This window comes from Arachis hypogaea, chromosome 17 (assembly GCF_003086295.3).
Source record: "Arachis hypogaea cultivar Tifrunner chromosome 17, arahy.Tifrunner.gnm2.J5K5, whole genome shotgun sequence".
Lineage (NCBI taxonomy): Eukaryota > Viridiplantae > Streptophyta > Magnoliopsida > Fabales > Fabaceae > Arachis > Arachis hypogaea.
Genome location: NC_092052.1, coordinates 34,497,380 through 34,502,762, shown reverse-complemented (window position 1 = coordinate 34,502,762; position 5,383 = coordinate 34,497,380). Strand labels below are relative to the sequence as shown.

The 5,383-nt window shown below is 37.7% G+C and overlaps 1 long non-coding RNA gene across 1 annotated transcript; it reads left to right on the top strand.

The window, feature by feature from the left end:
* The first annotated feature begins 2,415 nt into the window (after positions 1-2,415).
* Positions 2,416-5,383, top strand: LOC112766147 (uncharacterized). The gene is made up of 4 exons (XR_003184161.3): positions 2,416-2,582; positions 2,680-2,733; positions 2,822-2,958; positions 5,098-5,383. It is a non-coding gene; the product is annotated as an uncharacterized lncRNA (long non-coding RNA).

The following is a 5,383-nucleotide window of genomic DNA, read 5'->3' as shown; positions in this document are numbered from 1 at the left end:
GTGTGCTAACGAACCTTCGCGACTCGATCTAATCCTTCTGTTGAAACCTACATTGACATTCGATCCGGAGCTCTTCCTAAATAGCTTGACTACCTTTCTAACTTTACTCCTTATGCACATGAATATTATTTCTTCCAGGATGAGTCTGAGCTTGTCTTGGTATAAGCGCATAATCCTTGAATCTTGTGTGCTCGCTATGACTAGAGTTGCCCCTATTCGCAAACCATGTTCTTCAGAATCAGCTGAGACTTCTTTGACTCTGTACGCTCTGTTCTTCCTACCAAAGGTCTCTAATTTGAACTCTTTTCTTGAGATGCACCTAGGTTCCTCTCCTTGTGTATTCCATCATTTCGGTATAATCCTGAACAACCGTGTACAAAATTTCCTTTTTGACTCATTACGAACACCGTTTGTATTGCTCATTCATTTTTCGAGCTTAATGTCCTTTTGAAAATCAACTCGAGCCTATATTAGTATCACGTATAAAATATAGTTGTGACTGTGGAGATGTTGATTCCTTAAGAGCATGACTTTTGGATATGGAAGATGAAGCAGGTAAGCGTGCACCGTCAAAAAGAGTTTTGGAGTTTTAAATTCTTGTCGACCACAAAGCCTATGATTAGTTTAATGCGCTAGAAATACACCGGTTACATAGATACCCGAATATGAAGAGAGCTTTCAAACTCCAAGAGAAGGATTAACCCCAAATCCAGTAATTAGAATACCCGAACTTATTTAACAACTCGGAATTAGTGCGATACATTACCAGAGGGGTTTAGGATACGTGTAAATACAACATCGTGAAGTGGTAACAGATGTCCTGAGTAAGAAATTTTTGGGGAAATGCTTGGATATAAATTTCGGAGAATGGAAGGCTAGATAAGTTGGAACTTTAAATTGGATATTAAGGGTATAGATAAAGGAGTCAAACTAAATCTATTGCGGTTTTAAAACATAGCAAAGACGAAATGCAGGAAGCGTGAGGGGACGATAAAGACCTACCGAGGATGTCGAAGTCTGGCAAACGAAAGAGAACTAAGAAAAGATTTATATGTTTAATGTCGAAATAGAGATTGTAAAGTCAAAGACTTAAGGAGTGCAATAACGGTGATAAGGGGCTACTAAGAGTACTGAAACCGGTTGAATCCAGAAGACACCAAGAGAGGGTTATGTGTTGAGGTCGGAAGTTGAAATAAGAAACTGTTGTTCGAAGCTTACAGGAGAAAATTTTTGAAGTTACCTTGAGATTTCTAAAACCTACCACGAATCAAAGAAGATATTTTGAGCAGACAAAAATGAAGAACGAGGTGGAAATCTATGTGATTACAAGTTTGACGTATGAGAAAGAAATGAAAGACCACCAGAAACTGTTCGAAATGCCACAACCGTCGAAGGTTCTACATTAAAGATAAAAGGGAATAGCCATTGATTTCATAATAGGTTACCGAAGACTAGAACAAAAGGTGATACTGTTAGGGAACTGTGGATCAAGCGACCAGGCCCGTTTTGCCCATCGGAGTAAACCACTTATTGGGGATATCAAAGAGACTATACATCAGGGAGAAGGTGAGACTTCACAGTATGCTAAACACCTTTGAATTAACCGAAAACTGGAATATCAAACGTCTTAGTTCCTGAATTTGACAGCCGAAACAACAGAGGAAGAGTTACGCAAATCTAAGTTAGAATTCTCACTATGAAAGCCGACAAAAGAGTTAGGTGGATCTAAGAAGAAGACTTCTCAAGTTGGAAGAAAGGGGATACCTATTTCTGAAGATCACTTCAATGAACTAGAATCGGATGATCAATCAAAAAAACTAAAAAGCTAAATCCCTTAGCAAAAGAACAATCCGTTCGAACCTGCGTGACGTGTTTCATGTATCGCAACTTCGTAAATACAAATTTGATCCTAGTCATGTCCTAAAGCCGGAATTAATTCAAGTGAGAGAAGATCTGACGTTTCCAATAACTCTCGTTAGAATTGATGATACCAGCATTAAGCGTTTACACGGGAAAGAGACTTTCTTAGCGAAAGTAGCTTGGTGTTGGGCTAGTATTGAAGAATATACCTAGGAGCTTGAGACAGAGATGCGGAAGGACTACCCACACCTCTATTCAGGTAACGCACTCTGAATTTTGAGGACAAAATTCCTAATAAGGTGGGTAGGATGTAAACCCCGCTAAAATCAGTATATAATTAGTCAATAAATCGAATTTTCAATAGGAAAATTAAATATGCAAAACTAATATCAAAATAGGATAGAGCTCGGCAAAACGAGAATTTTGATATCACTTTCGAAAAAATTTGGCCCAAAATTGAGCCAAATGGGCCGAGCCGGTTGAACCGGGCCCAAACCAGACCCGCGGGCCCAACCAGCCCAGTATATAAATGAGCTAAAGCTCATTTTCTGCCTTAGAACACAACAGAAGCAGCGTAAATGCATGGAGAAGAAGAGAATGAATTCCAAAACCTAGCTTGATCTTCTTTCTTTGATAACTTTTGATCCGGAGCTCCGATTGACGAGCCGTTTGCGGCCACGCGTCGGGCCCGTTGAGTTCTTCAATTCTATTCAAATAAAACAGTAAGTGAATCGCTTTTTCCTAGCTCCATTTCTGCTGGTATGAATTTCGGGTTTAAGGTTTGAGAAACTCAATTCCTTGATGATTTTCATGTTTTAGGGGTCCACTAGACTTGATTTCTTGTGGGTATTGCCCAAGGATCAGTGGGTAAAGGTAAGAGATCTTAAACCCTAATGAAATTTCTGAATTTAGGAATTTGGGTATTGAGTTGTTATGTTTGGATGTGTTAATTGTGGTTTAGGTAGTGTGTATGTGAATGTTGATGCTTGTTGGAGGCTTGTTGGTGATCAAGCTTGGTTTGGGGCTGTTTGATTGAGTTTGAGGGGCTGTAATTTTGAGTTGTGAGGCTGCCTTGGGTGAATTAAGTGATCGGCCAAGGTATGGTTTAAGTTTCGCACGTTTAATATTTACGGTGTTGTGAAAACTTAGGTTAGAGGAACCATAGAATAAGTTGGACTGTTTGTTGTATTTAATGATTAGCCTTGTAATGTTGTTAGAATAGATTTGTTAGTGAATTTATATATTAGAATTATGAGGTGTGAAAGTTATTAATGGTGTGCTCTTATATTTATTTTGATGGATTAGAATTGGTGTTTGTTAATAAGGATGTAGAGTTGTGTTGTGGTGGTATTGTATATGCTGTAACTAATTATGTAATGATCAGAATTGCATGAGACCAAGTTTGCGCTAAACTTGGGAATATAAGGAACTAAACTGAAAAATTTGGGACCTTTTTGTTAAATATACAATTTATGGCAAATTTTTAAAGTTAGGTTGTTAAATCTGTCCAGCAGCAGAAAAGATCAAACAGGGCAGCAACTTGTTTGTCTTGCTGCGACTTCTACGAGTTGAGTTTTGGAGCGAAACCAATTTTGTTATAAAATTTGATTAACTTGCTTTATTTCTCTAAAATTTCAGAATTTTAAGAGTTGAGGATTGGGAGCTGTGAATTTTTGAATATTGGTGGGCAAAACTGAAAAGAAACAGATTTCAGCAAGCTATGCATCAACTTCCAATGCTTGTAACTCTTAGAATTAAATAGAAATTGGATTGTAACCAAGACACACTTGTTTCTGGATGAGCTAGGGGTTCTCAAATCAAAATTTAGCTTAATTGGAGTTTTGTAATAAAAGTTATTCCAATTGAAAGGTACTAAGCTTGTTGGTTTTTAAAACAGATTTTGTCTCATTTTTACTTAACTTCCAGGTAATGTAACTTTTTCATTAAAACTGGTATTGACTCAGAACCAATTGAGAAAGAAACCTGGATGAGTAAAGTTTAACTAAATTAATTTTCAAAGTCATTGGATTTAACTTGGATTTTATATTGAATTTTGAATATCACATGCTGCTGCTGTTTTTCTGGTTTTATGCACTGCAGAGCAGTCACGGTTTTTCCTTTATTATTGAGGCTAGAAAAATCAGAAAATTATGATATTTAGTTTGTTAGAAAGCTTATTTCAATATGAACGCCTGGACATAAAGTTTGTGCAATTCTGAGTTCATTTTCTATATTAGAAACAGAAAAGAAAATAGAGTGTCGAGGATGTCTTAGTGATAGTCATGAGTTCGAGAAGTTAAAGTTCAATCCTCGTGTGATGTGATTGATTTAATGTTAGAGTTTGGTTGATTTTAAGAGTATTCGATATTAAGAAGGATGAGAAGAGTTTGATAAAAAGTTTGGTCAGGACCCGGAAAGGGTAATCAAGATGAATTATAAGGGAATGACGATGAAAAATGTGAAAGGGAGGTTGTTAATAAAAGGAGTTAATATGCCATGGCTTGATGAATGATTAAACAATGATTATGAATATGAAATGACTTATGAATAATGCTATCTGAGATACGAGTTCCCTGGGTAAGAAGCGTGGCTCGCCATCACGTGTTCCAGGTTGAATCTCGATACTCTGTTGACCCTACGTCGTAAGGGTGACCGGGCACGTATAAATTCCCGAGTATGGATAGCCCCCATTGAGTGATTTTATGAAATATGAATGTGAACTCTATGCATAGACTCTTGGGGATGCGCGACGGGGGACAGTCTAAGGTTTTCGGACTTGTCGGGTTGGCTGGATAACCGACAGATGGGCCCCATCAGCCATAGGACAGGCATGCATCATATGCATTTGTTTGTATTGATTGCTATGCATTTTTTGGGTATGCTTAATTGATATATATTACCCGCTATTTGTTATACTTGCTATTTGTACTATTTGATCATTACTTGTGCGTGAACTTGTTTGGTTGCTTGTTTCTGTTGCATTCTGAATGATGAAAGGATGGAGGAAACGGAGGAAATGGTTTGGTATTAGGTTAAGCTTGAACTTGAGTAAGTTAGGCAGATTTAGAATACCTACCCCTGTTTATGGCTTCTGTTTAGTACTTAAGTTGGATAATTGAATAACGGAGTTCTAGGATTGCCCATGGCATTCTCAGGACCGTATTTCTTATGCGCGTGGCACTTTTACCATGCTGAGAACCTCCGGTTCTCATTCCATATTGTATTGTTGTTTTTCAGATGCAGGTCGAGAGGCTCCTCGCTAGACGTCTGGATCTTGGGAAGCGAAGTAGTCCTTGGGTGTATTTTGGTATTTTGGTTGTATATATGTATATATTTGTTTAGCTTACTCTCCAAGTAACTTGTGTATGCTGCTCCTCTTAGAGGTTGAGGGAGAGATAGGAGTTTATTTTGGTATTTTGGTATATTTTTGGGGATACCTATGTATGTTCATATATATATATATATATATATCCTCTGGCCAGCCTTAGCTTCGCAGGCTAAGTCAGGGGCTAGTTATGTTGTT